This window comes from Rattus rattus, chromosome 10, assembly GCF_011064425.1.
Source record: "Rattus rattus isolate New Zealand chromosome 10, Rrattus_CSIRO_v1, whole genome shotgun sequence".
Taxonomy (NCBI): Eukaryota; Metazoa; Chordata; class Mammalia; order Rodentia; family Muridae; genus Rattus; species Rattus rattus.
Genome location: NC_046163.1, coordinates 50333172 through 50358884, shown reverse-complemented (window position 1 = coordinate 50358884; position 25713 = coordinate 50333172). Strand labels below are relative to the sequence as shown.

The following is a 25713-nucleotide window of genomic DNA, read 5'->3' as shown; positions in this document are numbered from 1 at the left end:
TAAAGAGAACGTAGATCCTGCAAAACAAAAAACATTTATTATTTGATTGGTACCTGGGAAGCTAACTGATCCCTGACCTAGATGCTAGTTCTCATTATCACCTCAAAGCTGGTCTCATAGCAGCAAGAATAAAGGTTTGTTTCACTAACGACAACCTTTCCAATGCTAATTAATTGTTCATTAGAAAGCTTCCAGAGGAGTAGGAGCTTAGTTAGAATTTTAGTAACGGAGGCAACCAGGTTCCTATTAGAAACAGAATCAGAGGATCTCAAATGGATCTTTCTTCCATCTTCCGTATATCTAACCGGACAGAGGAAAGATATAAACAGAGTCAAGTTAGAAAAAAAAAGACTTTGAGGTCTTCTTCGAATTTGGTTGTTGAGAAGAGACCAATCCACTGAGTGGTTGAGGCAAGCCACAGTTACAGTTGCAACAGTGTGTGGTGGTACCAACCGAAGAATATATCTGTGAAAGCTGAAAGTATCTGGGTTTGGCTGACTGAAGCTGTAAGAGATTTTTTTTTTTTTTTTTTTTTTTTTTTTACAATGCCAACAAGTACTGTAGGCATGAAAACTTAAAGAATTTCCTTAGATGGACTAGATAGATAAACAGAACTACATTTAACCAAAGTTATCAGAAGCTCCGTGCATTTACCTGTGTTCTGTTTATTTTCTTCTTCCTTACCTTTTCCCTAAAAGATATATACCATGTGGGGTGAGCTAAGGCTCAAGGGTATTTATTACCTGTTCTTCCAGAGGACCAGAGTTCAGTTCCTTCAGATACTACTTACTACTTCTCTTTCCTTTACCGGTTTCCTACTTCATTTTCTGTCTTCTCATCCCCCATGGTCTCCCCCTCCTTCCCGCTCTCTCTGTCCTACCCTAGTTTGGAAATGCAGCAGATTCCTGAGTCTGCCACCACTGGGTTCAAGGAGCTGTCAGTCTGCGCTAGGCAGAGTTTCTATTGGTTGGGCTGGAAGCAGGGAACCGCAGCTCACTATAAAAGGTGGAGCCGGTCAAGGCGCGGGGAGCTGCTGACAGGACCAGGTCAGAAGGGGCTCCCTGAGCTACGCTGCAGCCGGAGCGCCTGGGGCAGCACGAAGCAGCAGCTCGCGGCGTGCACGCTCCCCTCCGAGCCCGCTAGGGCACCTGCCCCGGAGCCCAGCAACTCTCGGCCGTGGTCCACGCACGCATCTCCGAGGACCCCTTGCCTCACCTGCGCCTGCCACGCCCCGTCCTGCCGCCGGGATGAGCGAGGTGAGTGGTGCCACTCAGCACACCCTGCCACCTCCCGCGCTCCGGGCCAGGGCTGCGGCGGAGAGAAGGCTGCCGCTCCAGGTCCCCGGGAAGCGAGAGATACTCTCTGGATGGACGCCACTGCCCCTCCAGGAAAGCCCCCATCTCCCGGTTCTCTGAAGTTACTGGGAGGGGGTGCTTTTAGCCTAACAATTGCCTAGAGTGCTTTGGGGAGGGGATGACTGGAGTCAGCTGTAAGCGGGAACTGAGCTCTCAGGGTGATTAGCCTCTTGGGGTGCTATCCTCTGCATCTATCGTATTGCTCCGAGGTTACCATGGCTTTCTTTGATCCCCCCACTTCAGTTCTCTCTGGCTTCAGCAAGGATTTTGTGGTTCTTGCATTCCATAAGCAGCAGCCAACAAGAGCTCCGTCCCCGGCCACCTAACTCCTTCCCTTTAGGTGGCACTTTTCAGTGAGGAACGATGGGGAGACCTGCCGTCCATGAATACTGTAGGGGAGGAAGGCACATCTAACACCTGGGGAGATGTTCTCATCCAGGGTAGACCTCCCTCTGCAGTGCCCGTTACATCCAAATCTTCGCACAGGTTCGGTGGTGATGGGAGTCAACCCGGTCCTTTATAGCTGGTTGACTCATTTCAAAGAACACTGTCCATGGTAAGACTTTAAGAAGACCTGTTCCCTATTGTCTGACTTAATTCGTAGCATCCTGGGCAGATCCTCTTATCGGGAGACAAGATTGTCTTTCGCAGAGGATGTTGGTCTGAACAGTGGCGTCTCATGCCTTCCTTCTACGGCCCCTTTCCTAGGAAGCTCGCCCTTGTGTTCAATCTGCTTCTCAGCAGTATGCCAGCAGCTAGTTGTGCTACTTGGTAGCTCTGCGGTCTTGGGAGCATCGCTTAATTTGTCTGTGTTTTGGCTTTCTCTCTGTAAAATGGAGGCAATGCTGGTTGTTCTGAAAGACTAAGTGAGATATGTCAAGTACTTTAAACACTACCTGGCTTCTAATGGAATCTGAGTTAGCTAGTGTGTGTGAGTGTGTGTTTCAAGTTAGTTCGTTCCAGAAAACTAACTTAAGAATTGACAAGCCTCCTTAATGATAGAGCACTCGTCTTGCATGAGTGAAGTTCTGGGTTCAGTCTTCAATATTAAAAGCAGATAGACAGAGATACAGATAGAGATAGAGAAAGAGAGAGACAAAGAGACAGAGAGACACAGATGCGCACACACACACACACACACACACACACACAGACACACACACAGACACAGACACAGACACAGACACAGAGAGACAGACACAGAGAATTCCCTGCAGCCTGGGCCTGTTTAGATAGGAAAGATGAATATTTTTCAGTAGTCCTGCTGACTCCTACCAAAAGTTATCACCTAGGGAGTCAATTAGTACCAACTGCTATGTTGTCTTGGTTGCTATGTCCACTGAGTTTATCCTGGAAAATCCAGCTCGCTTGGTGGGCTGCAGAGGAAGGAAAGTTTCCAGTACCTCAGCTCCTTGTGACAGTGACCATGGCAATCTTGCAGAAAGAAAATAATAATAAAATTAAAAGGACTGACCCTCTCTGGCTTTTTCCAGCTCTAACACGAGAAGGGAGGCTTTCTTTTCCCTTTTACCTCGCCAAGGTCGAGGGTCCCAACCGCTCCTCCCCAACATCCCCTTTCTAAATCCAACAATTTTAACCCAAGCCATCCTCCACCGGGGAATTTTTCTGAAGACTATGCTGACAGGATCTATGGTTAGTTTGTGGTAAACTAACACGAGGAGACACGCGTGGCTCCCGGGTAGGACATGCGGTAGAGGGCTTTCGAAGTGACATTTAGTGAAGTGGGATGCTTTTCCATGGTAAGAACAGTTTGCAGTGCGCTTAGGGCAGTCAGATCTTGGCTACTCTAGACAGCAGCCGAATTTGACGAGGAGCTCTGCAGACTGATATGAGTAGGATCCATCAGTGGGGACTCTGTGTAGAAGACTGCTCAGCCTCCTAAGCTGTCATGAAACTGGGCTAGTTAGCAATTTAACCATCCGGGCTGTCTCCTAACACCGAGTGGAGCCTTGCTTCAGGGATGAATATTTATAATATCCAGAGACAGCCACCTGGGTGTACACAGAGACCAGCTGTTTCTAAACCAGAGCCCCAAGGGAGGAATCTCTTTTTCCCTACAGGCTAAGAACCAGTCTGTTTTCTTCCTCTTGTAAGAAACTATGATAAAAGCGGAAGTGTTGCCCGGAGCTCTGGAGCCCTAGGGCTTTATTTCTTTCAGCCCTACCCTCTTTCAAGTTGATGTGCTCCGGCCAGGAGAGCCAGGTACCCCGAATCTTATGTAGATTTTACCTCCCCCACCTGCTTATTTTCTTGTTTCAGAGACACTGCTTGAAATGAGAAGATTCAGGATATCTTTAAGAGATTCGAGTTTCCACTGAGGGACAACTGGGGAGGGGGACTCTGGACCAGGGCAACTGAATGGGTAAGGAAGGTTCTGGTAGGGCTGCAGAGCAGGGTGGCTCTGCTTTCTCCTGGTGGCTGTCATTGTCACTCAGTACTGCAGCGGAGCATTTCAGTGTCTGCATGCTCTTGTGCACAGGAGCTGCAGGGAGGGCATCATCTCCAGCTTGTCTGTGTTCACAGCTGGAGGCAGGACTTGATTGCCGTGAATCACAGTCTGTCTCCTGTCCTTTAATAACTTTCCCTCTGGTTCCGGGGAAGCTTGGGTATGGGAAATGCGTTCAGTCCCGGAGGGCTCTTTCCTATAATCCCCTTTTATGCAGTGTAGCTGGCTGCAGAGAGCAGAACTGCAGGGTTTTGTAAGAAGCCGTGACATTTCTCATCTGGGAGGCACTTAGCTGGGCGAATCCTTTGGTCCAACAGTCACTCTGCTGAAATGGGAGTCACGGATTACCGGTGACAATTCCCACACCCCTCTCCTGAGTTTTAGCTGGCAGAGGACAGAGACCGAGGGACAGAGCATCTAGATCGTTAGGAGAGAACTTAGAGCTGCTGTTCTCGCGTCCTGTTAGTCGTCTGAGGTGTTCTTACCTAATGGAAACAGATACTGCTCTTCAGGGATCACTTTCTTCCCTGTGCACATCTGTCTCCATTTGCAATCTTCCCCACAAAGGACATTCAGGGTGATGTAGTTCTACTGGACCTCTGTGAGTCAGTTGTTAGGAAGCTTGTCACCCAAGTTTCTCTCTCCCTCATCGATGCTCATTATATTTCGCTTTGTTGTTATTTTTTTATTATATTATGTTTTATTATTATTATTTGGTTAAATTGAATATAAAACATGGGACTGACTACTTGTTATTAGAATGTCTTCTATCTCCGGCAATCTGTTTTCTAAAATAGGGAAAGCAGGGTTTGGCTCACAGCCTTCTCTCATGGTTCATCCTCTTCTCGCTCACCCATTTATGTCATTGGCTTTAGCTGCTTAGCTAAGACTTTCTGGTTGGTGAGAAGCTGATGGCTTTGTCATCTTCTGATCTGAGTCTAGAGACGATTCATTCTCCCAGTCGGCAGCCATGATCAGGTATCTCACTGCACGCCAGGTTTCTGTGGGGCAGGCGGTCATATGAGAGTCTGATGCCTCTTTCCTGCCTGTCTGTGGAGGGCCCTAACTAGCAGACACGACGGAGATTTTTGATCCTGGTTGAAGGGAAGAAAATAAATCAACCACTATCTTTTCAAAGTGTTGGTCCTGTGGATGCTTACCGCTTTTTACGGTCTACGTTTCCTAATTTCCAAGTCATTTTTTTTTTTTTGTAAGTCTGGTTTATCATAGAAAAACTAAACTTTGTTTTGAAAAATTTCTTCGAGGTTGAAAGTCAGGTATATCTTTTACCGGGATAGCCTCAAAATGAAATATCAAGACACTGCAGTGATAGAGTTTTAGATTTGCTGAAGAGCTTTAAAGATCATCTGGTCCCGTTTTCTGATTTTACAGGTGAGGAACCAGAGCCCAAGTCTTGTCTGCGTTTGTGTAGTACCAAAAGACAAGGGCACAGTACTGCTGATGTCTCTTTCCAAATGTATTTTCTTCAGGACTCTTTTAAATTGTTGCTCCATTGAATATAGAAAAATCTCATTTACCTGTAGTTTTAAAAAAAAACAGCCTTGGAGATCAAACCCAGAGCAAATACTTTATCACTAAGCTATCATCTTTTCCCTTAAAGTTTAATTAATTAATTAACTTCTTGAGAGATATACTTGTGCCTTGGCCACCTCCCCTTACTGCCTTTACCTCCCAAATGATAGAATTACAGGCATTCACCACCATTCCCCGCCCCCTTTTTATGTGATTTTGAGACAGGTTTATATTAAGTTGCTCATACTGGCCTTAAACTTGCAACTCTCCTACATCTGTCTCCCAAGTAATGGAATTAGAGCCGTGTATCACCATGTACAACTACCTTCAGCCCCCACCCCCAACACACACACCTTGGTGTTTGACCTAGGATCCCACTATGTACCTCAGAGTGCTCTGGAAGTTTCTATACTCTTTAAAGCTCTTGACTCTCGAAGAACATTGCCTGAGGTTGTACTTCCACCACCACCTGCACATACACACACCTCCCACAGGTATAACACACACACACACACACACACACACACACACACGGTAAGGGACTGTTCAGAAGCAGAACAATTTTCCAGCGTGTATAAAGCCTTTGGCTTCAACTCTCAGTGCAGTACACGTCCTCTCTCACACACAGAAAGCTCAGTCAGAAGTAGATTCATAACTCCTTTGCAATGGTGCGTGTCGTAAGCTAGGAGTTGGAAGCAGGAGGATGAGTTTGAGGCCCTTTCGCCTATGTAACCAGTTCAAGACCAGTCTCGGGTACAAAGCTAAAACAAGCAAAAGCTAATGCTGTTGCAGCTCAGGTGATAGACAAGGTCTTCCTTAGGTAATGAGTTTGAGGCCTGGCTGGGTTACATGAGAGCTTGGGAGAGGGAGAGCAGGAGAATATGACAATCAGGAAGAATGAGAATCAGTGAACACAACACGGAATGCCGCCTCCTCCTCCTCCCTCTTCCTCCCTCCTCCTCCTCCCTCTTCCTCCCTCCTCCCCCCTCCTTCCCCCTCCTCCCCCTCCCCCTCCCCCCTCCCCCCCCCCCCCCCCCCCCCCCCCCCCCCCCCCCCTCCCCCCCCCCCCCCCCCCCCCCCCCCCCCCCCCCCCTCCCCCTCCCCTCCTCCTTCTTTTAAGGTGTCCTTAAATAAAGGCCCGGAGGCCTAGACTTGGTGGCTAGGTGTGGGTGTGTGTGCCATAATCCTAGTGCTTAGGAGGTGATAGCAAGAAGGTCAGGAGTTCAGCCTGAGCTACTTGAGGCCCTGTGTCAAACACCCAAACAAAACAAACTGAAGAGAGAGAGCTCAGTGGTTAAGGGCACTCAGAGGTCCTGAGTTCAATTCCCAGCAACCACGTGGTGGCTCACAACCATCTGTAATGGAATCTAATGCCCTCTTCTCGTGTGCATGAACATGAAATAAATAAATCTTTAAAAGCAAAAGTGTACAACAAAGCTAAACAATGAATTTAGACCTTGTGACCTTCTCCTCACCATTCAGACTCACTGAAAGCCTGGGTTGCTTTCTTCCTTCCCTCCCTTCTTCCCTTTTCCCTTCCTGCATCACCAGCCTAGGCTGACTTAGAACTCATCAGCTCCGACTAGCCTCTGAGATCCCGGTGGCTCAGCCTCCTGACTACTGCTGTCGCAGGGGTGAGTTGTTAACACGGGTGAGCTACCACATACCACAGGGCTGAGCTCCCTGCCTCAACTCCAAAGCTTGATTCCTGCTTCGGGCCGCCGGACTCCGGAAGGCATCACCTGGTTACCAACCCCCACCCAGGGAAAAGAGGTGCCATTTACCACTCTGTTGTGTTTGGTGCTGCCTCCCTCCCACACAAAGGCCTCCAGCTGAGTGTTTGCTTTGTAGGCTGCAGGGGGATTAATACGTTTATTTTAGAATGTTAACACCGCTGGTGGGATGCACATTGAAGATTATAGTAATAAATGAAGCTTTAGCGTTACTCTCTCTCCCCATCCCCACTCCTCAGTATGGGGTAAAGGCTCGCCTCCAAGCTGCGTGCAGAGTGCCACAAATAACCACTCATTAAACTGTGGCAGCCCGTGCTGGGGGGAATGGGCAGGGGCTGTTGACTCATTGCATACCATGAGTTGGCAGGGGTGAAGAGTTCTGCCCCTGCCTCTAGTGGGGGGTACTGCTATTCCAGGAAACAGAGTGAGGTGGCCAAGGGGAGAGGGACAAACCAGGGGGCTAGTCTAGAAAACAGGGTGGGTGGCCAAGGGGAGAGGGACAAACCGGGACACTGGTGCTGCTTAAGTTTCTGGTCTTGTGGTCAGAGGTATCTAAGATGTCAGGCGTCTGGTCTTACAGTTTCTGTATTAGGAGAGGAATGTGCGTATGGGGAAACTAAAGTAAGGGTTCCTAGTTCTTTTTCTGTTATTATCTTGAGGGTGACCTTGAGCAAGGCTTTCTGAAGCTGTTTGAGGACTGCTGCTGGTTACTGCACTGAAAGAGTTGAAACAGTTCCAACAGATTTCCAAAAACAGCAGTCCAGGGTCGTGCAGGGGCACGGGATCCCAGAGGCTTCTGTAAGGGCTGTTAGCAGTGGCTTCCATTGGGGGAGAACTCATCAGTATAAAAACACCCTCTTGGGGGATTAAGAACAAAGCCTCTTACCACCCAGTACCTGGAAAAATATCCACTAACTCGTGCTCCCGTTTCTTTCTGAAAATGGAGTTTGTGAGATCTTGGACTTATGTCAATATAAAGACGGGGAAGGGGAGAGTTTTGTTTTTTTGGTTTTTTTGTTTTGTTTTTTTCGGTTTTAGTTTTTGGAGACAGGGTTTTCTCCATGAAGCCCTGGGTGTCCTGGAACTCACTCTGTAGACCAGACTGGCCTAGAACTCAAAAAAAAATCTGCCTGCCTTTGCCTCCTGAGTGCTGGGATTCAAAGTATGCACCACCACTGCCAGGCATGGGGGTGGGGAGGGGGGCTCTTTTACGGCTTATCTTTAGAATTTTTTTTTTTAGTTTTTCTTTTATTTATTTATTTATTTTTTCCATGTCTTTAGAACTTTTTTACGCTTCAAGCTCTTTTTAGGTTTCTCTCTCCTGGTCTACAGAGAGAACTGTGGGTATCTGTGACTGTCCATCAAAGCTAAATAATTGTAGCAGTACTGGAATCGGTGTTTTCATCTGCACAGCACCCAAGTCATGTCATACAAATGCGGTTGTCCCAGGTACGGGAGGGGGGCGGGGAGGGGGGTCCCTTGCTCCTGGTTATTACTGCTGTTAACCATCTGTGATCCCGGGAGTGTGGAGAGCGTGGCGAGAGCTCAATAGTTTACCCTTCCCCAAACTGGTTTTAACTTGCTGCTTGGAAAAGAGGAGGGGGAGACCCAGTCTTCCTCTTCTGGTGATGATGGTTGCTGTGGTAACACCACTAAAGGGGAAAGCGACAAAGGAAGAAAAGGAAGACCGGTAGGGGGCAGGGTGAGTGGGTCCTGTACAACAGTTGAGTTATGGGGTACCTGCTCCCCGGTATTGGCCAAGGGGAAGGAGCAGCTAGGCTGCTGCTATGTGGACTGTCTTTAGGTGCTTTGCCAAGACAATGCTGACTCATACAATTATTTTTGGATCTGTTTTTTTATCTTTTTGTATTTTCCTTTTTTTTTTTTTTTAAGACAAGGTTTCATAATATAGCCCATGTTGGCTTCGAACTCATGATCTTGAGTTGAGATTATAGGCATGCTGTACCACGATTGGATACAATTGTCTTTTTGTTTGTTTTGCTCTTGGGTTTTTTTGGGGGTGGGGAGTAGGGGTGGATCCTGAGAATTGGCAACCAGTGCTTTTTGTTGTTGTTTTTTTCGGGACAGGGTCTCTCTGTGTAACCTTGACTGTCAGGAACTCCATCTGCAGACCAGGCTGATCTTGAACTCACAGGGATCTGCCTTCTGCCTCCCGAGTGCTGGGATTAAAGATGTGGGTCACCACTGCCCAGGTCTTGTTTTGTTTTATTTTTTAAAGAGAGGGTCTCTCTACTGTGTAGCCCTGGCTATAGACCAGATGGCCTCCAACTCAGAGATATGCCTCCTTCTGCCTCCTGAATGCTGGGACTAAAACCACACTTGGCTGGAGCCAGTACTCTAAACCACTGAGCTCTCCAACCTCCCCTGAGTTCCTTGATGTTTAAGACATGAGTGTTTTGCTTGAAAGCGTTTGCAAATGAACCTTGCCTGGTGTCTGAGGAGGCTAGAAGGAGGCACTAGGTCACCTGAAACCGGAGTTACAGATGGTCGTGAGCCTACATGTGGACCCTGGGAACAGAACCTCAGTCCTCTCTGTTAGAGCAGCCAGTGCTCCTAATCACCGAGTTATCTCTCTAACGTACTCTATGGTGACTCAGGCTTGCAATCTCAGCCCTCAGAAGGTTAAGGAGGATTGCATGAGTTTGATAATAAATGAGGGCCACAAAGCCCTAGGTCAGCTTGAGTTACACTATGTAAGACCATGCTAAGCAAACAAACAAAACCCCCAAACCTCTGGAGTGCAAGTTCTTTCCGCCTGTAACTTGGACCCCTCTTCTCTTGGGAAAAGTTCCACTTTATAATGCTTCTCTATGAGTTTTGTTTTTCTACATCTGAGACATTTTTTTCTATGCTAAGGTTGCAAAACCTTTGCCCCTAGGCTTTATTCTAAAATCTTACACTTAATTGTATCCACCACCGCCATTGCCACTGCCACTACCACTACCACTACCACCACCACCACCGCTGCCACTGCTGCCCTGAGACGGGATTTCGTGTGGTCAGCCTGCAGTACTGTACAGGCCACATTGACCTCAAGCTTGCTTCACCCTAACCGCCTCCACTTCTTCAAAGTTTAGCTTTTGAGTCTGTTTGCAGTTGGTTTCTGTAAGGTCCAAGTGAGCTAGTTTTGCAATGTCCATCCAATTGTTTCCGTACTGCTTGTTGAAGACACCCCCCTCCCCTTCTGCTTTTAAGTCATGTGCGTTCTAGCATTTTCTCCTCTTCCCTAATATCTCTTCCTCCCCTTCCTGGCCCCCTGTCTATTTTCATCTCTCTCCCGCGCCTGCACCCCACCCCTGGTGTCTAGAGTCTGCATAGGAGAGAAAACCGACTATTTGTCTTTCTGGGTCTGGTTTATTTCTCTTACCATAATGATTTTCCTTATCCTTTTAATGTTCCTGTTCCTCAGACCTTGGCCCCAGGTCTGTTTCTTTTCATTCTAATGGTACTTGGAAAAGGAATTCACATCAAAAGGGGAGGAGGGAGGGCAGGTAGAGAGAGAGATGGGGGGTGGGGAGTTATATTAGAGGATAAAAGGATGGATTGTGTGGTTCCTAGAGGAAGGGGCTGAGCCTGGAGCTCAGATCCCTAAGACCTGGACTGACTGTTAATAAAAGGTCTGGGAAGGCGGAGATGGGTGAGTATACAATGGCTTCCTGTGCTCGGATTTGGAGGAACTAAAAAGGGCAGATAACTTTTTGGAGGGAAATACTAAGGAAAGAAAACATGGCCTCCATCTGCATCTTAAAGCCTAATGGGATAAAAGAAAAAAAAAAATCCCCTAACCCAGCAGGCCTTTGTCATCTACTCTCCCTACAGAGCAGAGTCCACACCTTTGAGCTGCAGGGAAAACAAGAGCATTTGTATAGGAACTGGCACCTACTGCCAAGTGAGGGAATGGAACATTGGAATACATCAGGCCCAGAGGAGGGAGTGGATGAAAGGAATACAAGAAGGTAGGCAAGGGAAGACGTTGGGGCTCTCTAGGGAAAGTGAGATGTGATGGGTTTCACAGTTGCTAATTAGTGTTTGGTACAGAGAAGTGGAAACAATTAGTCCTGTGTGGGCAATGGCACTGCACTGAACCCAGCTCTGAGCTCACTAGGACGCGAATAATAGTTTCGAATGTAAGCAAGGGAGTCGTTTGCTCTGGGAAAGAGTGCGATGGTCTTGCACACGGAATTCTCAGACTCTGAAGGGCTAGGATCTGGTCCTGCGAGTGAAGAATCTGGATAGTCCCTGGGGGTCAGTTTGGTGTGTCAGGAGCCTCACAGAGCGAGCACCAGGAAGCAAACCCCAAGTCAAGGTGGTCCGGTCAACAAGCCCAGCACGAATCTGAGTGGGGATGTGTGGTCTGGGATAAAGTCCTCACATAGCATGAAGTAAGATTGCTCCTCCATAATGAGAGGGCAGGGTCCAGCTCCCCAAGGTGACGTGAAGAAGGCGTTTTGGATTGTGAATTGAGAAGCTGCTTGAGAATCCGAATTGGGGAGAATTTGGATTCAGTCACTTGGCTGTCGGTATGGAATTCAACCATGATTCCAAAGATCTTCCTTCCTACCTGGGGACTGCTCTGCTGTATGGGCTAACTTCCACAGTCAGGTCATTCACATTAGCCCTCCTCTCGAGTGTATGTGAGTGAATGTGAGTGCACACAGACACTTTAGTTGGAGATCTAGATATCACATAGCATAACGTTCAAGAGCACGGACTCTCAAGACTGCCTTTCTGACTTCAAGCCCTGTCCTTGTGACTTACCTATACGACCTTAGGCCAAAAAAATTAACCACTCTTGTCCTCAGTTCCTGGTTTGGAAAAGGAGAATAAATATTTTCTGGAGCTGATAGAGTGAGTCCGTATGTTAGTGGCTTTAAAAGCGCATACAAAAGTAACAGACTGGCAGTATTTATCTATGTGGTTATAAATAACAAGGCAAGGTAACATTACCAAGTCCTTGATTTCTATCAGTTCTCCTACATGGAGCCTGCAAGGGTGTGGTTCTCAACCTGTGACCCCTGGAGGCGGGCAGTTGAATGACATGACAGGGAAACAGATACTTACATGATGATTCATAACAGTAGCAGAATTATAGTTATACAGTAGCAACAGAAATAACTTTATGGTTGGGTCACCACAACGTGAGGAAACTGTATTAAAGGCTGAGCGTTAGGAAGGTCGAGAACCACTGCTGTAAGGAGAAGGAAGATTTTTGCTAAACCATTTTATCATTGTTAGTTCTGACCTGAAAGCAGCAGAATGCCCAGGAGCTTTGTGATCCACACCTGCCTAGCATGAGGGCTAAGACGCTGAGAAACACAGACCTGTTGTAGCTCTTGAGTTGACGTTGCTCCTTTGGAGAGATGAGAGTTTGTGAGGGCTTTTTGGTTTTGATTGCTTTGTTGTTTTTATAGAGTACCAGGTGAACCTGAAGTACAGATAGGATAGTCTGATAGTTTTCGAGTACATGTACCAGATCACCCTAATTCATCTAAAGTTGATTTTTCTAGAAAACAACCTAGAACATTGAGGTAGAGGACAGGGACCAGTGAGCAACCGAGTACCATACAGAGGCTAGTCCGATTGTCCCTACCCCCAACAAGTCACAAACAGCTAAATCTAGAAATGCAGTGCCCACAAGTAGCTATTTTGAGAGTTGGCTCGAAAGGATGGAGGGAGGAGGGGCAGGAAGAAGCATCCCTAGCAGTTTTCCACGGATGGCGTGAGGGAGATTTCAAGGGGTGTTGTGAGCAGTAGGGACCTTACAGTACTCCTTTCTGGCCTCACCAATGGAAACTCGTGATCTTGGGTTATGAACCTAAATAAATATAACCCAAATGGAGTTAGGAACCCCTGGGGAGCCAGATCACAGCCACTGCTCTATTCCAGGGCCAGGACAGGCTCAGGAAAGGGGGAAGCTAGTAAGGCAGAAGAAACATGGCAGTCTGTGGTTCAGCTCTGACACATACTCCTGCTTAGAGGACTTGGCTCCAGATCAGCTGACATGAGAAGGAGAGTTGAGGAACAACCTATTAGTTATTTCTCTATTACTGTGATAAAACACCTTGGCCAAGGCAACTAACAGAAGAGAGTTTACTTAGGCTTATGGTTTCAAGGGTTAGAGTCTATGATAGCAGGGTAGAGGCAGCTGGTGCTAGGAACTGCTGGATGCTGAGAGAGGAGGCTGAGGGCTCGCACTCTGAACCAGGAGCACAAAGTAGAGAGAGTAAACTAGAAAATGGTGTAAGTCTTTAAAGTCTCAAAGTCAGCCTGCTTCCCCCAACAAGGCCACACCTCTTGAGCCTCCCCAGACAGTGCCACTAGCTGGGAACTGTTGAATGAGAGAATATCCCCCAGAGGCTCTTGCATTTGAATGCTTGGTTCTGAGTTGGTGGAACTGTTTGGAAAGGACTAGGAGGCGTGGCTTGGCAGAGGTTTGTGACTGGGGTTGGCTTTGAGGTTTCAAAAGACTTAGCCATTCCTAATCTGCCTCCTGCTTGTGATTTGGTTTGAGGTGTGAGCCCTCAGCTGTTCCCGCTGCCCTGGCTTCACTCTGCCATCATGGACTCTATTCCTCTGGAACCATGAGCCTTATTAAATGCTTTCATTGATAACTTGCCTTGGTCATGGTGTCTTATCACAGCAACAAAAGATGAACTAATACAGTGTCTTAGTTGGTGTTTCCACTGAGAGGTAAATCATGTGTGGTTTTACCATAGCCAAAACCAACTTGAGGGGAAAGGACTTATTTCATCCTACAGCTTGTCCACCATCCAGTGAAGTCATGGCAGGTACTCAAGGCAAGGACCTGGAGGCAGGAGCTGAAGCAGAAGCCACAGAGGGAGTGCTGCTTACTGACTTGCTCCCCGTGGCTTGTTCAGCCCTTTTCTTTACAGCACACAGCACCACCAGCCCAGGATTGGTACTGCCCACAGTGAGATGGTTCCTCTCACATCAAAAAAATGACAGTAGCTTTTGTCACAAGATGTTTTCTATGTTTTGGGTTATTTTGTTTTGTTCGGGGGTGTGTGTTGTGTGTGTGTGTGTGTGTACTATTTTGTTTTGGGGAGGAGGTGGCAAGGGCAGATACAAAGGGATGAGGAAATGAGTGGGACTGGGTGCATGAGGTGAAACTCACACATACAAAAAAATTGCTTAAAAACTTAATAAAAATACACACGACTGACTTGCCCATGACTGGCTTGCCCACAGGCTAATGTGGTGGGGACATTTTCATAATTGATGTCCCCCCTTCTAAAAGTACTCTATGTCAAGTTGACATAAAACTAGCCAACACACACAGAGCTAAAGACTTCGAATGCCCAACACTATAAGAAATATTTCTTTTCTTTCCTTTTTTAAAAGATTTATTTATTTATTTCATGTATGTGAGTACACTGTAGCTGACTTCAGACATGCCCATTACAGATGGTTGTGAGCCACCATGTGGTTGCTGGGAATTGAACTCAGGACCTCTGGAAGAGCAGTCGCTGCTCTTAACCGCTGAGCCATCGCTCCAGCCCCCAGGAAACATTTCTTATTAATATCATCATAAAACTCCCTTAGGGGAGATATTAGCAAAGGAGTCATTTTTTTCCAAAAGGGAGGAGTTGGGATAGGTTTGGTGGGTTAAAGCAATAAGCCAGGAGTAAGAAAGGGATAATGGTCAAAGCCAGGATAACAGTTGGAGATGTGCTGGCCAATAGAGAAAGTAACATTTGAAGTTCGAGACCCTGGAACTGTTGAACTTGCCTCCCTTCCCTCCCATGACTCTCCTGTCTGGACTCTTGGCTGTCCTCTCTCACTGCACACACTCCGTGCTGTGCTTTTGCAGTGTGGACAGACTTTTCAAGACTACAGTATGGCACAGTGAAAGGTATTGCCTACTAGATCACTATGCTGATCCCAACGCACCAAAAATTAGGTAAAAATTATCTAACTCAAAAAGACCAATGAGAGAAAGAATAATGATTGTGGGCTAGCCATCCCAGAGTTTCAAAAAGAATCCCTCCTCCTACAGAAGCTCTTCTGGTCTACAAGAGACCAGCAGGCCTTTCCTGGGCTTTCAGAATCTTGCTTGGTGTGTTTTCAAATCTCTCCCTAGCCTCACCTTCTCACCTCTATAGCTCAGGCTGGTTTAGAATTTGTAATCCTAATGCCTTACCTCCCCAGGTGTTGGGATTATACATTTGTATCCTCATATCTAGCCTCAGATATTAAATTATTTCTTTCTTTCTTTTTTTTTTTTTTTTTTTTTTTTTTGAGCTGGGGACCCCAACCAGGGCCTTGCGCCCTAGGTAAGCGCTCTACCACTGAGCTAAATCCCCAGCCCCAAATTATTTATTTCTTATTCACTATATGTATGTATGCATGTTCCAATGGGCATAGGTATATCCATGTGTGTGAGTGTGCCTGAGTGTGGAGGCTACAGGCTAACCTTGAGTGGTCTTTTTGTGGGTGCTATCAGGGTCTCTCACTGGCCTCAAGTACACCAATAGGCTAGGCTGGCTAAGGGATGCCCAGAGATCCACCTATTTCTGTCTCTCCCTCTGTTAGAATTACCTTGTTTCTTTATGTGGTTTCTGGGGATTGGACTCAACTTCTTAAGCTTACATAGCAAGCACTTTTTAAAGCTAAGCTATCTTTCCAGTCCTAACTAGCCTCAAATTACACACACACACACACACACACACACACACACACACACAGATATGTATATATATAAAATAGTTAAACACATGCTATCTTTTAAAAAAAAATATTGGACTCTATCAAGTGACTTAGAATATTTATTGCTGTGAAGAGATACCATGACCATGCAACTCTTATAAGAGAAAGCATTTAATTGGGGGCTGTGTGGTTTGGATATGCTTGGCCCCTGGGAAGTGGCACTATTGGAAGGTGTGGCTTTGTTGGAATAGATGTGGCCTTGTTGGAGAAAGTGTGTCACTGTGTGGGCGGGCTTTGAGTACTCTTACCCTCAGGTTCCACCCAGTGCAGAAGGGAGCCTCCTCTTGACTGCTTGCAAAATACAGTCTCCTTCTGGCTGCCTTCTGATCAAGATGAAGAACTCTTGGTTCTTCTAGTACCCAGTCTGCCTGCGTGATGCCATGCTTCCCACCATGATGGTAATGGACTGAACCTATGAACTGTAATCTAGCCCCAATTAAATGTTGTACTTTATACGAGTTACTCTGGTCATGTGTCTCTTCACAGCAATAAAACCCTAAGGCCAAGGGCTCACTTACATTTTCAGAGGCTTAGTCCGTTATCATCATGGCAGGAAGCATGGCAGCGTGCAGGCAGGTGCTGGAGGAATAAGGGAATAAGTTACAAGCTACATCCTGATCTGGAGAGAGAGAGAGAGAGAGAGAGAGAGAGAGCGAGAGAGAGAGAGAGCAAGAGACACTCTGGACCTAAAGTGGCCTTTTTGAAACCTCCAGACCCAACCCCAGTGACACCCTTCCTCCAACAAGGTCACACCTACTCCAAAAAGGCCACACCTCCTAATAGTGTCACTCTCTAAGCATCCAAATATATGAGTCTAATGGGGACATTCTTTTTCAAATCACCACAATCAGTTTGTTTGGTTCTCAGAATGGAAACCAGGGCTTTGAACATGCTAAGCACCTACTCTCCTACTGAAGGCCACCCAGACAGTGCCAGTTTACGACCTACTCTTTTTTTTTTTTTTTTTTTCCTGAGACAAGATTTCACCTTGGTTAGCCTGGAACTCACTATGTAGACCAGGCTGGCTTCAAACTCACAGAGATCTCCCTACCTCTGCCTCTCAAGTGCTGGGATTAAAAGCATGAATCTCCATATCTGGCTATGACCTTGTTAAAGGTTCTTTTCTGTGTTAATAACAGTATATCACCATTTGAGCGAGTGTGGAAGGGCTTTATATGTTGGGGTGTGCATGTACACGTATGTGCATGCATGTAGAAGCCAGAGGGACACCCTCAGGTGGGGTGTCTTTTGGGATGGGTGGGGAGACAGGGTCTCATGCTGACTTGGAACTTGCCAAATGGCTTGGCTGGCTACCCAGCAAGTTCAGAGATCCACCTGCCTCTGCCTCCTCAGTGCTGGGACTACAGATGTGTGCCCGTCCGCCTCCGTGTTTTTGCCTTGGATCTAAGTATTGAGCTCAGGTCTTCATGCACACCAGCTAACCCGTCACTAACTGCGCCGACTCCCCAGTCCATACCTCACTATTTTTTTTTTTTTTTTTTTTTTTTTTTTTTTTTTTTGGAGCTGGGGACCAAACCTAGGGCCTTGCGCTTAGGCAAGCACTCTACCACTGAGCTAAATCCCCACCCCTACCTCACTATTTCTTATGTTTAATATTTTCGTAACTTTAAATTGCTTTCTCATTGTTTGTGTTTGTTTAGAGGCAGAGTTGAAGTTAATTAACAATTCGTAAGAGCTGGTGAGACGGCTCAAGAGGTAAAAGCACTTGATGTGCTAGCCTGACAGCCCGAGTTCCATCCTCGGAACTTGCATTGGCGGTGAGAAAAGACGCTAAAAATTGTCCTCTGGCCTCTACAGTGCACCAAGGCACACACATCCACACCAATATACATGTGTTATGCACACACACTCACTTATAATGATCAATCAAATAAACAAACAAACAAACAAATTAATTAATTAATTTTGGGCCAGACATGGTGGTGCATGCCTTTAATCCAGTACTTGCAAGGCAGAGGCAGGAGTAGTTCTGTGAGTTTGAGGCCAGCCTGATCAACAAAGTGAGTTCCAAGACAGCCAAGGATACACAGAGAAACTTGTCTCAGAAAAACTGTTGATGATGATGATGATGATGATGATGATGATGATGTTAAAGATGTTAAACACTAGGGTTAATTTAAAAGTGTTCAGGAGGAAAGTAAGACCCACCCAAGATCATGGGCTTGTCAAAGAATTCCTTTTATCTTTTTTTCTACAACTTCCTATATTTTGAAGGCTGTCTTGAATTCCCGATCCTTCTGTCTTTATCTCCCAAGCACTGTATTCCCACACCTAGATTCTCATAACTTTCTACTAGAATAGTTTACCAGGGTTGAAAGACTAGTCTAGTGTACATCTACATGTTCTGAAGAGCGTGGTCATTATGTGGTAATGACATAATGTGGTAACATATCGATGTACTTGGTTAACATGTGAAAATACTGTGTCTCTTTGTGACTTGGCCCTGGGTGAGACCCAGAACATTGTTCTAAGCTTGCTTCTTCAGCTATGAAATAGGATGTTTATCTCACAGAGTTAATAGGCCAGGTTTGTCACACAATAATAAATGCCCAGTAATTACCAGTTTCTTCTCCTCACTGTGCTGGCTAGTTTTCATGTCAGCTTGATACAAACTACAGTCATTTTGAAAGAGAGAGAGACTCAATTGAGAAAAAGCCTCCATCAGATTGTCCTGTGGGCAAACCTGTATCATATATTCTTGACTGAGGCAGGAGGGACTGGCTCACTGTGGGTGGTGCCACCTCTGGGCAGGTGGCCCAGGACACTATAAGAAGACAGACGGGCAAGCCACTAAGCAGCACTCCTCCATGGTCTCTGCCTCAGTGCCTGCTCTCAGGTTTCAGCCTTGAGTTCCTGCCCCAACTGACATCGGTGATGGCCTGGACCTCTAAGCTGATATTAACCCTTCCCTGCCCAGGCTGCTTTTGCTCTTGGCGTTTGTTATAATACGGACACCAGGACACTTTGGACTTCCCTTGGGCGATAGGACGGTATCTTGCTTGGTTTCACTTTGTATCCCTGCTGTTAACCTCCAGAGGGCACTTTCATTCTCTGCTGATCCTGTTCTACCACGCCTGTCACTCACTGTCTCAGGCGAGGATCTCGCTCATCACCATCTTTCCTCCAACTGTTAACACTTCTTGTCCTTAGTCTCTCAGGTGACAATGCCCTTCTTGTTTCCCTGAATAGAGAGCATCTGTATATCCCCAGCATATCTGCCACCCTGCTCACCTCTATCCCATGCCTGCGACCCTATCTGTAAATGCTGTGCCAATCGCCTTGTTGAAGGCCAACCCTTCCACTCATGTACTGAGTCTGTTTTTTTCTTGAGTATTCAAACCACCACTCTGCTAATCATCCTTTCTCTCTTCCATCACCAATTCTCCCTTCTCTACTAAACCATTCCCACAACCATTCAAATCTCCTACCCTAACAAACACCTTTCTACAACCCATATCTATCCCAAACCATTGTCCAGTTTTGCCGTCTTTAAAGAGAAATCTCTTCAGTAGTGTTCTCTGTACTCAAAACTGCACCTGCATATCTAGCTTACATTACCATGAAACTTCTTTGAAGTCTGAATACTCTATCATTTTGTCACTGTGATCACAGTCTAAAGTCCTCTCTCTGGTTTACAATGATGTAAGACTCTCTGTTTCTCCTGTGGTTTTTCTCTTTCTCTGCTATAGTTTAATCTGTCAGACAGAACAGTCCTGTAGAAGCCAGGTGGTGGGGTGCACACCTGTAGTCTCAGCAGTCAGGAGGCAGAGGCAGGTGGATCTCTGTGAGTCTGAGGCTAGCCTGATCTACCGAGTGAGTTCCAGGATAGCCAGGGCTATGCAGAGAAACCCTGTCTCGAAAAACAAAACAACCCCCTCAAAACCAGCATAGAGAGGATGCAACATGACCAACCTTCTCACTCTCTGCTGCCATGCCTCCTCAGCCATGGTGGGCTGCGTCCTTTCTGGAAGCGGATGTAGAGCCTTCCTTATCAAAAGCAACAACAAAAAACATACTAGAGAGAAGGGCATCACGGTACACACCTGTCATCCCAGCACTTGAGAGGTGAAGGACAGGAGGCAGGAGAATTAGTGCAAAGGCTTCCCTGTCTGCGTTGCAACCCCTGTCAGATGAGCAAGAAACATCTCAGCTGACTGATAGCTATCCCAACTTTGTCAAAACAAAACAAAACAAAAATCCTCTTGTTCTTCTTTCTAAAACCCCTCCCTTAGTTGTCTTTTCTGTAGCAGGAAATGGGTATAGGTTGATATCAATATGCAGGTGAGGGCTGGCACAAGTTAAGTCAAGGCCCATGATTGGACAGTAAAAAGTAAGGCAGGGACAGAGTTTTTGTAAGGAGAGAGAGAAGGGAAAAAAGAAAATCAAGAGGGAGACGTGATCCAGATCCAGGTGGCCTTAAATGGCCACAGGTAGTTATGAACATTTCTTAAGGGATATATTTCTATAGGTCAATTTATCTTATCTAGGTGGGTGGTTTATATTCTTATTAATTAGTTGTGAGTTTCTTGTGTGGACGTCTTGTAGATTGAGAATTTAACATATAGATCTGATTACTAAATCACAGCTTATTGAGTCTTGATTTTAATGGTTTAATGGGAGTTTATACTTTAACTACCAGTGGGCAGTTAGTGGGAGTGTGGACAGAGTCCACAACAGGGAGCTGTAATAGGCCAGCCTCTGCTGGATCTCTAGTGTCTTGATTTTACTGGGTAGCTGGGACCAGAGAGTTCCCAGCTGGCAGAGAGACAGCCAGGAGAGGGCGACTAGCAATGGGAGCTGAGAGACTACTGGGGTTAGAGGATAGCAAGAGGTAATATGGCATGGTGCCACACTGGAACCAGCTGCCGCTGAGATAAAGGTACCTTCAGATGCCATGTGGCCCTATGGTGTCAGCACTAGCACAGGATAAAAAGGTCCAATTATTTATTACTGCAACAAGTGGGAACTTCTTTTTTCTGTTTCTCCTCCTCAGGAATAATTCTTGACTTCCCCTTTATCACAATACCTCTTATCCAGTTAGAATCATTTTGATCACAGTTTCCCAACCATTCCAGACTTTACTTGCTAAAACCAAGAGGGAAAAAAAATGCTGACACTTGTGTCCCCTTCATGGCCATTGTTCAGATTCAAGCTTCCATCTTCTCTTGCTTGGCTGGCCTCTAACAGGCCTTACATAATCTGCTCCCACATAGCTGGGCCTGGTCTCTTTCCCATCCCTTCTCTCTCTCCACTTAGGCTCTGCCTGAATCCTGCTGCTCTTCAAAGAGGCTGGTGAAACTTCCACTGTACGGTCTTGCCACAGATATCCAGTCTTTACCATTTCTTAAAGCTTTGTGCTCAAATGCCACTTTTCAGAGAGTTTTGTGGGAAAGTATTTACCAAGCATACATGAGTCCCTGGATTCTATCCCCAATGTCAAAAAAAGAAAAAAAGAAAAAGTTACCTCCATGGTTGACCAGATAACCTTTTTTCTGACAACTGTAAAGGCTGCTCTTCTGTCCATACCTAGTACTCAGCATTTCCTACCTTGCCTTCTCTGGTTCTTTTTTTTTTACCATCTCACATCACAGTCACCTTGTTTGTCTGAGTTATCCCTGGAATGAGCTCGGTAAAGGCAGGGTTTCTCCATCTGTGCTCCATTTTGTGCTCCGTGGTTTCTGTACCATTACTAAATACTGAGTTAATTATTTTTGAAGTAAGTTTCCATTAAGTAGCTCACTATGTGGCCCAAGTTGGTCTGGAAATCATGACACTCCTCTTCCTTCAGTCTCCTGAATGTTAGGATCACAAGCATTCTCTATCACTCGGGGCTTATTGACTGAGCTTTGATGAATTTTTGCCTGACCTCAAGACCTGCTTCTTCAAAAGTCTTGGGAAATTTGCCTGGTTGTGGGAAAGCTTGAACATGCATAAAAGATCTGAGGAGGCAGCACCTTCATGCTTCCATTTGTCTCTCACATTATTATTCTTTTCTTCTAGCTTAACACCAAAACACCTCCAGCAACCAGCCAGGCCTCTGACCCTGAGGAAAAAGGTGAGTGTGGTTGGGCTAGGCTGTTGGTAGAGGTAATGAAGAAGGTAGAAACCTGATCCAAGAGTTGTAACTCTAGAAGACAATCCTGTGGATATCAAAGAATGGGGAGAGGGCAACTAAAACAAGCGATTACTATAGTACTGGTCTCTGGCTACTTTTCCCTAAGAAGCAATCATATCAGTATTTGTCTCTTGGTTTTAGCAAGTAAAGTCTGGAATGGTTGGGAAATGCATGTAAATGATAAGGAGGGGCCAGCAAGGTGGCTCAGTGGGAAAAAAGACACTTATTTGTCAAGCCTAATGACTTCAGCTTAGTCACATGGGGAACCCACGTGATAGAAGGCAAGAAGTAACAAACACAAGTTGTCTGTCCTCTGAACTCTACACATGGAGCACACACATGCCAAAATAATAATAATTTAAAAAAATAAATATTTTAAAGGATTTTTTAAAAAAATGTATATATATGTGTGTGCACCCATAGTGTGAATTTAGGTGCAACACATGCATACAGATGCCTTCAAAGGCCATGAGGCTTCAGAGCCCCTTTAACTGGAATTACAGGTGGTCATGAGTCACCAGATGTGTAACCTGGGTTCTCTGCAACAGCACCAAGTTCTCTTAACCACTGAGCCATTTCTCCAACTCAACCCAAGAGTGAGTGATAAGAAGAAACTCGTCAGATAATCCAAGCCATTGTTCTCCAATGCTGGAAGCGTATTTTGGGATTTGAACTGTAGGATTTGGGAGTTAGTGCTGGCAGAAGGCATTTGTCATATCGATCCAAGAATAGCAAGACGTCTTGAGGCTGCTACATGAATTACTAGCCTAGCACCCTAACTTTTAGAATCATCAGTAATTTGTGATCCTGGAGAAGATGGGGGCAGAGTGAGGGGACCTCAAGTTGTCTGGCTGACAGCGGACTGGAAGCGCTTTGTCTGAGGTTTGGAGGGAAGGGTTGGAATCATTTGGGTTGATTCATCCATGTGTCTCCAACAGGGAAACCTGGCAGCATTAAGAAGGCCGAGGAGGAGGAAGAAATTGACATTGACTTAACGGCACCAGAGACAGAGAAGGCCGCCCTTGCAATCCAGGGCAAGTTCCGGCGCTTCCAGAAGAGGAAAAAGGATTCCAGTTCCTGAATGACCAGGCTTCCCCTTCACCCTTCTACTTCCTCTGTCCCCTCCACAGCTCTGACTCTCACGTGTCTCGTCCCCTCATCCCTCTAGCCTGTCCCTGAGGAGCTTACCCTTTATATATTCTTGTCTCAGGCTCTCTTAAGCCATCACAGTAGTAGAGGCACAAGGACATGAGAAGGCCAAGACTCTAGTTGGTAGTCACTAGGCTAAGGGTGGATCAGTCCATTTAAGAGAACTAAAGGTTCTGAGGTTTGACTCTCCCCTTCACCTAGTGCTAAGGGGAAGAGGGGAAAGCCCTCAGAGTGCAGAGCCTCAAGGTGGGGCACATGTAGGCTTCTGCCAGTTGCACCATTAACACATCAGGTGACACTTTCAGGTCCTTCTGCACAGCTCCTCCCATCTCCATGATTCAGCCTCAGTGCAGCTGCCCTTTCTCCCGGGGAAGACCTGAATCAAGAAGCTTGCAGAATGTGGGGGTGCATGCCTTTAGTCCCAGCACTTGGAAGGCAGAGGCAGCTGGATCCTTGTGTGTTCAAGCCAGCCTGGGTGACATAGTGAATTCTAGGTTAGCCACGGTTACAAAACAAAATAAAAACAAAAACAAAATAAAAAAAACCCTGCCCATGCAAAAATAAATATAAATAAATAAATAAGGCAGCTCAATACATTAGTGCATGCTGAGTAGATTCCTGCCAAGGAAAGAAAACTGGGGCTGGTAGAGACCAGGAAAAGCTTCCTTCAGGCTGAGGTCAGAGAAGCCAGAGATGGCAGAAGGTTCAGGCCAGGAGATGAAACTGAGAGACTTTTAGGAAGGGGGAAAAAAAAAAGCAGAGAAGGCCAAGATGTCTGAAGCTATATGCTATCATTGTTAACTAAATACTACATGAGGGGCTCTCTGGCCTTTGCTAATCTGCCTACCTCTTTACCCGTCCCCATCTCTAGTCATCCCTAGAGCCATGTGAACCCAGTGACACCCCTGTAGTTCTCAGCCACCCCACTGTGGAGTCAGGGCAAACATTGCCACTGTATGTGACTTTAGCATGTTTAATAATTATGACAATAAAAAAGCCTCAAATGGGGGCATTGAACCTCTATGAGTGGTGTGTGTGTGTGTGTGTGTTGTGTATGTGTATGTGTGTGTGTATGTTTGTGTGTGAGTGTGTGTGTCTCTGTGTGTGTGTGTATTTTGTGTGTTTGTGTGTGTGTGTGTGTGTGTGTGTGTGTGTGTGTGTGTTTGTGTGTGTGTGTGTGTGTGTGTGTGTATATGTGTGTGTGTGTGTGTGTGTGTGTATGCTGTCTCTTATACACATCTAGATGTGTATAAGAGACAGGTGTATATATGTGTGTGTGTGTGTGTGTGTGTGTGTGTGTGTGTGTGTGTGTGTGTGTGTGTGTGTGTATGTGTGTATATGTGTGTGTGTATATGTGTGTGGTGTCTGTGTGTGTGTCTCTGTGTGGAAGTGTGTGTGTGTGTGTGTCTGTGTGTGAGTGTGTGTTTGTGTGTGTGTCTCTGTGTTGAAGTGTGTATGTGTGTGTGAGTGTGTGTATGTGTGTGTGAGTGTGTGTGTATGTGTGTGAGTGTGTATGTGTGTGTGTATGTGTGTGTGTTGAGATGAACATGAACATAGGCCTACGCTGGCCCAGGGAGGGTGGTAGAGAAACCGCATGGATTATGTGGCAGCATAGGAAACTAATCGAGCCTGAGTGCGTACATTCCAGCCGAAGCTAAGCCTGCCTCCTCCTGCCCTTGCCCTCACCTTGATGCACCGCCCACACTGTGTCTCTCTGCTGCTGTCACCACCCCCAGGATACACCTGCAAGGGTGACATCTTCCTGCTCTCCTGCCAGCTCCGAGCACACTTGGTACATATCTTTGAAAACAAACCTATTCTGCCTTGCTTCTTATCCCCAAATGACCGGTTCTAGATGTCCCTCCTACTTGGTCTTCCTCCCAGATTCTCCCATACCCTCCCAGCGTTTATAAACTTAAGAGAGGGAGACGATGACTCTGGACACTAATGTGTACCACCATTACACTGAAGGTTCTAATGAGAAATTAAATAAAAATAATGCTTTTCAAGTGAGCTAACATTGCCAAGAAATGGTCTCTACACATTAAAATGACTGAAAATTGAGCAGAAAATAATTTATACTTGCCTTGCTCCTTTCTACTTTTCTGTGGGGAGTGTATTGCTAAGACATTTTCACTACGCTAACTAGGCATGGTGGTGCACACGTTTAATGCCAGCACTCAGGAGGCAGGGGCAGGCAGATCTCTAGTCTGAAGCTAGCCTGGTCTACAGAGCAGCAAGTTCCAGGACAGCCAGGCCTACAGAGAGAAACCCTGTCTTGAGGAAAACAGTTAAAAAAAATCAAAACAAAACTATGTGGTCCAGGTTAACCTAAACTTGTTATGTAGCCCAGGCTGTCTTTGACGTCACAAGCTTACTACTGCTTAGCATCCCAAGTGCTGGGTTTACAGCCTTGGACCACTGTGCCCGCCTAAAGACTCTTATTTTGGAAAACTTTGTAAAGCATAAAGTTTACCATTTTTACCACTTTTTGTTAGTTATTTTTAGTTTATGTATACCAGAGTTGGGAGTTTTGAGATATTTTATTTAAAGATTTATTTATTTAATGTATGTGAGTACACTGTAACTGTT

General features: G+C 46.1%; 1 long non-coding RNA gene across 1 annotated transcript; it reads left to right on the top strand.

Annotated features, from left to right (window-relative positions):
• The first annotated feature begins 1000 nt into the window (after positions 1-1000).
• LOC116911103 lies at positions 1001-24144 on the top strand. Its single transcript, XR_004389312.1, has 3 exons — positions 1001-1256; positions 21858-21912; positions 22911-24144. It is a non-coding gene; the product is annotated as an uncharacterized LOC116911103 (long non-coding RNA).
• Positions 24145-25713: the final 1569 nt, after the last annotated feature.